Source organism: Sus scrofa, chromosome 2, assembly GCF_054392235.1.
Source record: "Sus scrofa isolate SSC_HxYL_T2T_F1_AM1 chromosome 2, Sscrofa_HxYL_maternal_Yorkshire_Landrace_v2.0, whole genome shotgun sequence".
NCBI lineage: Eukaryota > Metazoa > Chordata > Mammalia > Artiodactyla > Suidae > Sus > Sus scrofa.
In genome coordinates, this window is record NC_139384.1 from 52,825,697 (window position 1) to 52,838,657 (window position 12,961).

Below are 12,961 nucleotides of genomic sequence, written 5' to 3' on the forward strand. Positions count from 1 at the left end.
GGGCTCAGAGGGGAGGCACATCTCCAACCCTGCACACCAGGCTGCCTGGGCACTGCCCTGATGGCTCCCCGTGCCTTCCAGCCTTCGGTGGTCAAGTACATGCACCTAATGGATCCCATTTAACCCTAGTTATGGACGTTGGGGATGGGAGACAGCTGGACAGACAGTGCTGGGCAGGGGTGAGGGTGCCACAAATCTGGGGAAAGAGCCAGGGGGTCCTGGGTCTATCGTGGACAAAGGCCCACGGTCAGTGGCAGGATACCTGGACACCTGCTGCATGACCTCCCCACCCCTCCATCCGCCTGGCAATGCCACCCTTGGTTCTGCCATTTTCAGGACAACCGCAGAGGGCAGTGGTTCTGAGAGTGTGGTCCTTGGACCAGGAGCACCAGCATCACCAGAAAACTTGTTAGAAATGCAAACTCTGGAGTTCCCGTCGTGGCTCGATGGTTAGTGAACGACACAGGTGCGATCCCTGGCCTCACTCAGTGGGTTAAGGATCCAGCACAGCTCTGAGCTGTGATGTAGGTTGCAGATGCAGCTCAGATCCCGCATTGCTGTGGCTATGGTGTACGCTGGCAGCTACAGCTCCAATTTGACCTCTAGCCTGGGAACCTCCATATGCTGCAGGTGTGGCCCTAAAAAGACCAAAAAAAAAAAAAAATAGAGAGAAAGAAAAGAAATGCAAACTCTCAGCCCTCACCAACAGATCTACAGAATCCAAAACTCTGGCGGCTGGATCCAGCAGCCTGTGTTTAACAAGCCTTCCAGAGGATTCTGAAGCACCACTGCCACAAGGTGTCAAGCCATGCCTACCTCCATTCACCGTCCGCCCATAGCCCCAAATACCCGCACCCATCAATCTAGAGTCATCATCTAAATGTCCCTTTCTCTAGCCAATTTAATCATCCGACTTGCTACCAACCACCCCTTTTAACATTCTGTCCGGCCACCTCTGCCCAACTGTCTCACCTATTTTGAGCTGATGACTCATCACCCTAAATAGTCCCTTATTCAGATGACATATACCCTTGGTCATCAAGTCACTATTCTCACTGCCCATTTATACCAGAAAAGAGCTCTTGAAGCACTAATACCGGCCACACCCACCTCCCCTGCCCAAGGAAAATGGACACAAACATTTCTTTCTGCATAAAGCTTGAGAGTTACATCATACACGCTAAGTAAAATCAGTTCAACTTTTTTAAATGACCCTGATTTAGATGAGAGCCTGGTTCTTAAGATTCTTTAAGGCAACTGTGTGTTCCGTGTGTACTCATGTGTGATATATATGCGTCGGTGTGTATACACACACGTATACAACTTGAGTAGCTCAACAAAAAAAAAACGGCCCAAAGAGGCTGCCTGTGTTAGAGGTGACAGACTCAGCCAACTACAGTTTTTCCCAGCGAGGGCGAATGTTAGATATTACTGAGAAGTCAGGTTCCTTCAGGCTCCAGATTCCATCCTGAACGACACCAGGCTTTCATCCCACTAACTTAAGTTTTCCATCAAGCCTGCTGTTTGCTTCTGCCTGGAAAGAGTGGGGCCCAGAGCCATTGTAGAGCACTCGCTCCATCCTTGTGTTCATCTGTATTATCCGAGACAGGGGTGGCCACACTTCCAGTGCCCCCTTGTCCAGGCTGATCTAAGCACAGCCACTTTCCCAGAGGAGAACTACGCAAACTCCAGGCAGGACTGAGAACCAGGAACTTCGGGGTCTACAAACCTTCGCTCCCACATCATCCTTCTTGAACCATCAGCAGTTTGGGATGATGCTCATTCCCTCTGGTTTCAGGCATTTTCTTCACCCTGTCGTCTCTGGATGTCCCTGTAGCCTCTCTGGCCACTCTGTTAAGTCTCTTTGGGGGTCAGTGTCCCAAACTTTAAACACTGGAGGGGCCCAGGGTCACGCTTCGAAACTTTTCTCTATCTGCACCTCCTTTGATGAGCTCATCTCATCATGCAGATGCTGGCTTTAAACGGCATTCACATGGTTTCAAGGGCCACATCAGGACCTCAGCATAGAGCTCTTTGCTGAACCCTGGACTCTAACTGCATCTCAATATCCCCTTAAGCATCAGTTGTCGGCATCACATCTGAACTGTGATGAAACGCCCCTCCCTGCACCCTCTCCCTCCCCTCAAAAAAGAAAACTTGCTTCTCCTCTTGGGACACGGGAACTCCATCTTCACAGTTGCCCTGGCCAAAAATCCTAGGGTCGTCTTTAAGAGAATTTTCCCCTCTCTCACACCCATACCCCCTCACTCAGCAAATCCTGATAACTCTGCCTTCAAAAAGCATCCTGGACTGGACCACCGGTCCCCACCTGTGCCACGGCTACCCTGGTCCACCTTCCACCTGGATGTCTGCAGAAGCCTCCTAACAGGCCTCCCTGCCTCCACCTCTGGCCTCTTTGGTCTGTTTTCAACACAGCAGCCAGAAGGACCTTTGAACATATGAGAGCGTGTCACTTCTCTGTTGAACATCCTCTAATGCCTTCCCATCTTTTTTGGAGTAAAAGTTTTAAGGACTTACGGTGGCTTGCGAAACCCTTTGTGATCTATCCCTCTGCTAATGTGACCTCACCTCTCACCTCTGTTCCCATCGATCATGCTGCATCAGCCATACCAGCCTCACGTTCCTCAAACATGCCAAGAAGTCTCGCCTTGGGGCCACCGCACTTGCCATTCCCTCTTCCTAGAACACCCTTCCCCCAGATATCTTTGGGGTTCACCTCTCACTTTATTCAGATCTCTGCTCAAGTACCCCCCGATTCCAGAGACACTGCGTGAGCACCCCGTGTATAACAGCACCTCTTCACACGCCTCCTCCACCCCGCCCAGCTCTGCTGTCTCCAGAGCAGGTAACCACCTGCCATGTAACTACTTGCCATCTGTTTTACCCTTTAGAAAGCATGCTTCATGAGGGCAGTAACTTCCTGTTTGTGGTGTATTTTTCAGCACATAGAAGCACTGCTGAGGTGCAAACAGGGCCATGACCAGTCACTTGATAAACACGTGTGGAAAGAAGGGGGCAAGGGCTGCTGGGAAGACTGCTGGAGGCAAACCAAGCCGGCAGGGAGAGGGATGAGTGAGGGCGCAGCAAGGATCAGGACGACCAGACCAAGAGCTGCTCAAGATACTGGGGGAGGCTCAGTCCCAACCCGCCTGAGACCAGGCATCTGTAAGGTCTCTAAAGTGCCCAGGTAGCCTCATGCTTGCCTCTCCCCACTGCCTCTTTCCCTAATGACATGTGGAGGTTTTTTTTGTTTGTTTGTTTGCTTTTTAGGGCTGCTTTGCGGCATATGGAGGTTCCCAGGCTAGAGGTCTAATCGGAGCTGTTGCTGCCAGCCTACACCAGAGCCACAGCAATGCCAGATACAAGCCGCATCTGCAACCTACACCACAGCTCACAGCAACAATGGATTCTTAACCCATTGAGTTGAGGCCAGGGATCGAACCTGCAACCTCATGCTTCCTAGTTGGATTTGTTTCCACTGTGCCATGACGGGAACTCCAACAGGTGGAGTCTTATCCTTGCGACCAAATATTTGGTTCCAACATTGACTTTCAACCACCCACCCATCTGTGTCTCCACATCTCTCCTAGCTTCCCAATCCATCCAGACATCTAATTATTTCTCTACAAATCAGCCCATGGGCCCCTACAACCCTACAAGCATCCATCAGCCTAGTGGACAGGTAGTTCATGAATCTACCTGTCAGCACATGACTGAACTATCCCTCCACACCCCAGCCTTTCAAAACATACTTGGTGGCATGGAGGCTGGTTTTAAAAGGTCTGGAGCAGGGAGTTCCTGTTGTGGTACGGTGGAAACAAATCCGACTAGTATTCATGAGGATGTGGGTTCAATCCCCGGCCTTGTTCCGTGGGTCTGGGAGCTGGTGTAGCCCTGAGCAGTGGTGTAGGTCACAGATGTGGCTCAGATCCCACATGGCTGTGGCTGTGGTGTAGGCCCGAAACTGCAGCTTTGATTTGACCCCTAGCCTGGGAACTTCCATATGCCACAGGTGCAGCCCTAAAAAGAAGAAAAAAAAAAAAAAAAAAAAGTCTTGAGCCCCAGGCTCAGACGATCCAACTCTATTGCTAAATAGAGGGGAGTTACGGCAGCCTTTTGAGCAGAAAAGTTATAGAACCAGATCTGTCCTTTAGAAAAATAATGTTGGTGGCCGTGAACAGGATGGACTACAGGGGGGAGTCTAGAGGCAGAAAGACCACCAGTTGGGGTGATATTGCAATATTCTAGATGATGAACAGGGTACCAGAGCAGCCAGAGAAAAGGATGAGTCAAGTTGGAGATGAGGAACGGCCCTGCACACAGGCCTGCCCAGGTGGGGGACCTGTCCCCAGCCTTGGTTTGGCACCAACCAGCTGGTCCCAGGCATTGTGCTCGTCCCTGTTCCAAAGTGGGGCTGCGCCTCCTGCATATTTTTTCCACGATGTCCCAGACAGGTAGTTCCTGTGGGTCCAACCCAGAATCCATCCCTTCCAGGCCCATCTGAGAGCCCCCTTGTCCCACAGCTCAAGCCTTGGACATTTCCAGAGAACAGAGCCACCCACCAGCTCTCGCCTCACACTTCAGCCCTGGCTGCGGAAAGCTGGGGCCTCTTCTGTTAATTTTCTCCAGCTCCTCCGAGGCTGGGCCCTGGGCCCAGTGAAGTCACGGTCTGGGAGGCAGCCCTGGCTCCCTGCCCGCCCACGGAGGCTATATTTGGAGCAAGACAACTCCCTGCAGACACAGACTTGGGACCCACCCTGCAATGCTGCTGCCCCAACCAATTTTACCGAGTCTCCAAGCAGGGTGGGTGTCACTCATATTTTCACTTGTTTGCTCATTCATGAATTTGGTCACTCATTGCTCTAGTCTTCAAAACAACTGGATTGACACCTCCACCCCCGACATATGGGGGGGGGGCACGTCCACGTGCTTGTATGATATCCGTGTCTAAGTAGGAAAGGCAGAACATACTCTGGGGGGCCCTCGCTCTCGGTCCAATGGTGCTGGTGACTCAGGATTAGGTGCGTGTGGGTCTGTGGGTACCTGTGTGCGAGCAGGCACGTGCTCTCTGAGGAGGCAGCTGTGACTCAGCCACACGGCGTCGGTGCGTACCTGTGTGGATGTGCCTGTGTGCAGGCACCAGCAGTGGCGCTTGCCCCCAGGGGGTGGGGGAAGTGGTTGGGACTGACTCAGCTGCATCTGGTGACTGGGCGCCCGCAGGCCAGCTGTGACTTTATAGCCTTGCTCACTTGCCAAGCCAAACAGCCAGTGTTGGGTGCAAATATTCTACAGAGTGTGTGGGGAAGAGGTCCTGAGCAGGAGACTCAGCAGCCTGATTGCAGCCCTGTCTGCCCCTGCCGCTCCCCCCGCCCCGCCTGCACCTCCACTGCAAGTAGGGCCTCCCCCTCCCCTTCCCCAATCTCAACCCCTCTGGCCTGGTTTCCTGGAGGCTGGGAGGTCGCGCCTCATATTGACTCCTCTGTCATCTCCACCAGTCCCAGGTTGGCACACATTGGGTACAAGCCTTGTACCCAGCGCGGCAAGGCTGCCAGTCCCACCCATTTTCCTACCGCACAAAAACCCTTCTGTTTCCACCATGATTGCCTCGTTCTCCAACATGTGAGCCCAGCCCGTAGCCTCAGCAAGCACAACCGGGAACCTCTGCTGACCTCCTGGGCTCCAGCCCGGTCTGCTGCCCTGCCCCGTCCCCGCCCGCCCCGTCCCCGCCCCCATCTCCCCTTCGGTGTTTCTTGCCCCATCTATGCCTGTCTCCTTATCTGTCCCAGGGTCTATCTTTGTCTCTTCTCCAGGCTGTCTGTCTGCAGCGGAGGCTTCACAAGAGCAGAGGTGCTGACAGAGAGGGGGTGTGGGGAGGACACTCCGTGTCCCCTTTTTGAGCCTTATCTGGAAAACGAAGTTACTGCTCAGGGCTCAGGCTGGAATTTCGCCCCGGATGACCTTGCTCAGTTTGCTGGGGCCTCCCCGGGGACGGCTGGGGTCAGGCCAAGCAGGAAACAGGCCCCTGCTTGTTGGCTGCTCCTCCTCCCTCCTCACCCACTCTCGCCCCAACCCGCAGCCTCCAGCCGAGCGAGTCCGCAGAGGGCAGAGGGCCGCCCCTTTCCAAGGCACTTACAGAAACAGGGCTCAGGCTGTGCGCACCAACCCCTCCGGGGGAAGGGGAGCGGGGGAGGGGCGGGCCACGGCCAACCCGCCTCCTGGCGCCAGCAAGGGCCCCACGAGGAAACCCCCAGGAGCTAAGGAGGAACAGAGGGCTTCCCACCCTCGCCCCCCATGGCCCCAGGCCGGCCTGTACTTGCCCGCACATGTGTGAGCTGGGAATGACTAGTCGGGACATCTGGGTTTCGTCCTAGATGCTTCGTGACCTGTGTCCCCTTGGGCAACTGCCTACTCTCCACTCTCCCGGCCTCACCTTCCTCATCAGTAAAACAGGAAAGCAGCGCCAAGGTTCCCGGTGGCTGGAGATAAAATGAGTGGGCGGCAGTGCACGGGTGAGCCCCAGCTTGGGGGCTTCCTTCCGCCCTCAGCAGGACGACCCGCTGCCCCCTCTCCAGCCGGTGCAAGAGGATGCAACCTAGGCAACGACCCTTCCCCGCCCACCAGGACCGCTGGCTGGAGACCGCCTCGCCTGGGTCCGCGGCACACGCCTGCCCCCTGGCGGCCTCGCCGTCGCTGCTCCTGGCACGAGGGCATGCCCAAAGGGGGGCCTCCTGGGTCTGGGCTGCTCAAGGACCTGGCCCGGCGGGGAGGTTACAGCTCAGGATTTTTTTTTTTTTTTTCTCCTTGCATTCCTGCTTTTCCTCCATTTTTCCACATTGGGTAGGTATTTGCGATAAGAAAACCCCCCACAAACATCACTTCTTTTTTAAAATCACATGGAGTCTGTGGGAATTCTGGAAGTCCTGGGTTTTCTAGTATCTTCATTTACATGAGGTCTTCCAGGGTTGACTGGAAGAAAGGAGACAAGGACTTGTTGCATTGGGGTTGCTGGTCTACCCTCCACATATGCTGGGATTAACTTTAAGAAGAAAGGGAGGAGTGCCTGTGGTGGGTCAGCAGAAGCAAATCTGACTAGCATCCATGAGGTTGCGGGTTCAATCCCTGGCCTTGCTCAGTGGGTTAAAGATCCGGCATCACCATGAGCTGTGGTGTAGGGCACAGACTCAGCTCAGATCTAACTTTGCTGTGGCTGTGGTGTAGGCCAGTGGCTACAGCTCCGATTCAACCTGTAGCCTGGGATCCTCCATAGGCTGCTAGTGCAGCCCTGAAAGGAACAAAAAAAAAAAAAAAAAAAAAAAAAAAAAGGAGAAAGAAAGGGAAACATGTCTTCAGTCTCTGGCTAGGGTGGGCTAAATGCCTGGAAGAGGAAAGCTGTGGGCTGCTCAGTCAGTCTCTGATGGTGCCTGGGGGGTTGACTAGGGATATATTTGAGAACAGGGATTTATTTCAGAAAGGTGTCACTAACAAGCCAGCGTTTACTAAAGACTTACAGCTGTGAGGAGGCCTCCTGCCCTTCCCAAGCCCTGGGCTAAGCCGTTGGGAGAGTTCATCAGACCTGAAGCACCAGTAGGAGGCACCCCCGACTGATGTTGAGGTGGAATCTGCAAGACCACCACATGTGACCATGGGGGCAGAAGCCAGAGCCCTAGAGTGGAGAACAGCTCTGGCCACCACAGCAGAAAAGCTATAATGGCCACCAAGGAAGCCACAAGATCCCTGAGGGGAAAGCAGAGTCTGGGGGGTCCTTGGGGGTCTCCTGGGAGGTGGCTGTCCCAGGCCCTTGGGATCTACTTTGCAGCCAGTGGCTGGTGTGACTGGGAAAGTGGGAGGCTGGCTGGGGGGAGCCTTCATCCTGGGACCTTGGTGGTTCACTCAGCCATTCAGATACTTGTCATGCACCTGCTTTTGAAGGACACCCCAGAAATGACACCTGCCTGTGGAAGTGTAGCCTCACATGACTGACCTCCCCAGTCACCTGATGGGTTTTTTCAGAGCTTGCCGGTCTGCAGGCAAAATCCCCATTATGGGACCTGCCCTGGCCAAGATGGAAAGCCCCCGACCACATGACTTTTTTACAAAATGCACTGAGACAGAACATCAGGGGCAGGAGTGTGGGTGTCTGTGCACCATGGAGAAACCTGAGCTGGTTATACATTCCCTCACCAATGAGGGACAGAGAGACATTGTGTGCCTCCAGGTGTGACACCCTCTGAAGGACACATTACCGGTGCAGTACTCCCTCTGAGAACGCAGACTCTGAATCCATCTTGCCCAAGGTGATCCCCCAAGGTGGAGGACCAGGAGTAGAACCCAGGGCCGCATTGCTCTGAAATCCAGGTGCCTTTCCAGCTCACTACTTCTGAAGGCCACTGACCAGTTCGAATCTCAGGCTGTGAGGGCAGCCATTGCAGAACGAAGCCATTTACGCCGTCCCTTTGGCTTACAGGGCCTGGGGAGTCAGGGATGAAATCTGCCACCTCTACACCTTTTTTAGATTCCCTGTGTGCTCCTTGTGAATGCGTATCTCAGGTGCCAGTGCCCTCCACGTGGGGATTGGGGGCCCAAGTGGGCAGCACTGGACAGGGATGGTGTTCCCTTTCTCACGTTGGAGGAGGGGGTGGGCCTGGGCTTTGGAGATGAGCATGGAGGTGGCAGCAGTCCTGGCACCCCTGCAACCAGCCTGTGGGCTTACAGGGCATCTTCTCAGGAGAACTAGCCCAGAATGGTCCTGACAGACCCGAGAGTAGAGGAGGGAAACCTTGAGAGTAGAGGAGGGAAAATGCAGAAAACGGGGCCCAGGGAGACTGCTCTCAGAGACCCAGCGTGGGAGACAGCAGCCAAGGTGGCGGAGTAGCGAGACCTGAGCTCACCTCTTCTCACCAGCACACCAAACTCACCACCACCTTCAGAACAACCGTCAGTGAAAAGGACTGGAATCTACTAGAAAAAACCGTCTGCAGCTAAAGACATAAAGAAGTGTTGCCGGCAAAAACAGAACAGAGAGCCCAGAATGAAACCCACACATCCACAGGCAGTTAACCTTTGACAAAGGAGGCAAGAAGACACAATGGAGAAAAAAAGACAGTCTCTTGGAGTTTCCGTCGTGGCACAGTGGTTAACGAATCCGACTAGGAACCATGAGGTTGCGGGTTCGGTCCCTGCCCTTGCTCAGTGGGTTAACAATCTGGCGTTGCCGTGAGCTGTGGTGTAGGTTGCAGACGCGGCTCGGATCCCGCGTTACTGTGGCTCTGGCATAGGCCGGTGGCTGCAGCTCCGATTCAACCCTAACCCTAGCCTGGGAACCTCCATATGCCGCGGGAGCGGCCCAAGAAATAGCAAAAAAGACAAAAAAAAAAAAAAAAAAAAAAAAGACAGTCTCTTCATCAAGTGGTATTGGGACAGCTGCAAAAAAAAAAAAAAAAAAAAAAAGACAGTCTCTTCATCAAGTGGTATTGGGACAGCTGCTCTGCCACGTGTAAAGCAATGAAGTTAGAACCCATCCTCATACCATAACACAAAAATAAACTCCAAATGGTTTAAAGACTTAAATATAAGACAGGAGACCATAAAATCCCTAGAAGAAAACATAGGCAAAATGTTCTCTGGCATAAATTGCAGCAATGTTGCTTAGGTCAGTTTCCTAAGGCAATAGAAATAAAAGCAAAAATAAACATATGGGACCTAATTGAACTTCAAAGCTTTTGCACAGCAAAGGAAACCATAAACAAAATGAAAAGACAACTACAAAACTGGGATGAACTATGCCACTGACAAGAGGCTAATTTCCAAAATATACAAACAGCTCGCACAACTCAATAACAAAAAAGAAACAATCCAAGCAAAAAATGGGCAATGGACATTTCTCCAAAGAAGATGTACAGATGTCCAACAGAAAAAATGCTCAAAATCGCTATTAGAGAAATGCAAATCAAAACTACAATGGGTTATCACTTCACACCAGTTAGAATGGCTGTCATTAAAATGTCTCCAGGAGTTCCCAGTGTGGCTCAGCAGCAACGAACTCACTAGTATCCATGAGGACACGGGTTCAATCCCTGGCCTTGCTGAGTGGGTTAAAGGATCGGCATTGCTGTGAACTGTAGGGAAGGTTGCAGAAGTAGCTCAGATCCTGTGATGCTGTGGCATAGGCCAGTGGCTACAGCTCCGATTCGACCCCTAGCCTGGGAAAGTCCATATGCCATGGGTGCGGCCCTAAAAAGACAAAAAAATACACCACATATATGATCAATGGAACAGAACAGAGAGCCCAGAAATAACCCCCTCAAAAAATATATATATAATGTATATATATGTTATATGTCTCCAAATAGCAAATGCTGGAGAGGGTGAGGAGAAAAGGGAACCCTCATACTCTGTTGGTGGGAATGTAAACTGGTGCAGCCACTATGGAAAACATTATGGAGTTTTCTTAAAAAAACCTAAAAATAGAGTTGCCATATGATCCAGCGATCCCATTCCTGGGCATATAGCCAAGAAAACAAATTCAATAAGATACATGCACCCCTGTGTTCACTGCAGCACTGTTTACAATAGCCAAGACAGGGAAGCAACCTAAATATCCATCAACAGATAAATGGATAAAGAAGATATGGTATTTATTCAATGGAATATTACTCAGCGATAAAAAAGAATGAAATACCATTTGCAGCAACATGGACGGACCTAGAGATTATCCCACTTAAATGAGAAAGAGAAAGACAAATTCCTTATGATATCACTTATACATGGAATCGAAAATATGACACAAACAAACTTATTTGCAAAACAGAAACATACTGATATATACAGAAAACAAACTTATGGTTACCAAAAGGGAAAGGAAGTTGAGGAGGGATAAATTAGGGAGTTTGGAATTAGCAGATACAAGCTTATATATAAAAGAGATAAACAGTAAGGTCTTAACGTATAACACAGGGGACTACATTCAATATCCTAGATTAAACCATAATGGAAAAGAAAGTGAAAAAGAACGTATGTATAACTGAATCACTTTGTTGTACACCAGAAAGTAACACACTAGAAATTAATTACACTTCAAGTCTAAAAGATTTTTTTTAAAAAAAAAATGTTACTAGAGCTGTTCCAAGTCCTTGCCCAGAAACTTCTAACCCCCACTTCTACCAGGAGTGAACAGAAATCTTAAGTTAAAGGGTCCAAAGATAAGAAAGGAAGCTACCAAAACCAAAATAAAACAAATAAAACACACACACACACACAAGGCACCTCAGATGGAACCAGCTGGGACCAAGATGGAGATGAACCTGACCGGCGACAGCTGAGCCTCATTATACATTTTTTTTTACTCTGTTAGCATATTGGATAACACTTACCAGGGACCATGAACAGACATTAAGGATGAATAAGGGATAAAAAGGGGGTGGTACCCCACCCCCAGGAAAAGGCCCTGCCGCTTCCCCAGCAGACTGATGTATAAGCTTCCCCATCATTAACCTCACTCTTCCTCCCTTTGTCTTTACTCTTTAAAATCTAACCCCTCTTGCCGAGTGGGTGAGAAGTTGACTGTGAAATTAGTTCCCGCTTTTCCTTTCTTTGGCCATTGAAAAAAGCTTGCGCTGTGTCAATCTCAGCTTTGGTTTCATTACTGGCTGCCCCAACCAGAACAGAAAAAGAAACTCCCCCTGCCAAGACAGAGAGCCTCAGCCACCAAGTGGGGGCCATATGACTTAATTTGGTAACAGAAGGAACCACAACACAATGGGTCTGAGGAGGGGAGCCATGATTTAATCAAACCCCATACCTCCCAGATGGACAACCCATAAACTGGAGAATAATTGTATTGCAAAGATTCTCCCACAGGAGTGAGAGTTCTGAGTCCCACATCAGGCTCCCCAGCCCGGGGTCCGGCCCTGTGAATATAAGTCTCCAAAGCATTTGGCTTTGAAGGCCCTGAGCGGGGTGGGGGCAGTAACTGCAGGAGCTGCACAGGCCTGGGGGAAACAGAGACTCCACTCTTAACAGGCACACAAAATCCCACACGCAGCAGGACGCAGGGCAAAGCAGTAATCTGATAGAAGCGTGGGCCAGACCTACCTGCTGGTCTTGGAGAGTCTCCTGGAGAGGCCGCTCTGGCTTGCCCTGGGGACACAGCAGTGGCAGCAGCCTTTCCTATGAGCTGCTTCTACAGCCTGGATGTGAATCCAGGGCTGGCGGGCGCCATTTTGAAAATCTCCCTCCAGCTCATTAGCCCAACAGCCTGCAGGTGCTGGGATGCTTCAGGCCAAACAACTAAGTGGGTGGGGACACTGGCCCAGACATCGGCAGGCAGGCTGCCTAACAGCCTCTAGAGCCCACAATTGCCTCTAGACAAAGTCTGTACAGGGCCCTACCCACCAGAGAGCCAGGATTGAGCTCTACCCACCAGGAGGCAGGCACCAGCCTTTCCCACCAGGGAGCCTGCACAGGTTTCTAGACCAGCCTCAGCCACCGATGGGTAGATACCAGCCACTGAGCCCACCGCTGGCAAGATAGGCCCTACCCTGGGACAGCTGGGCCCTGGCCCTGCCCACTAGCAGGCCAATGCAAACTTTGGGATACCCAGGATCCTATCTCCATCTGCCAGGAACTGGTACCCATCTCCCCCCTCCACCCCCCGCACCAATCTAAAACAAGCTCTGAGATCCCTGGATCCTGCAGCCAGACTCCAGGAACCAGCTCTGCCTGCCAGTAGCCCAGCACTAGCCCCAGAATATTCAGGACGCTGGCTCCACCCACCAGTGAGTCAGCACCAGCCCCAAGGTCCCCAGAATTCCAGAACAGCCATGTTATAACCAGGCCCCACTATACAGCAGCCAGCAGCATCCACACAAGGCAGAGCGTGGCAACCAAACAGACCAGGCACCCACCAAGCCTACCAGACCACCCACATGGTCAGCCTGCTACA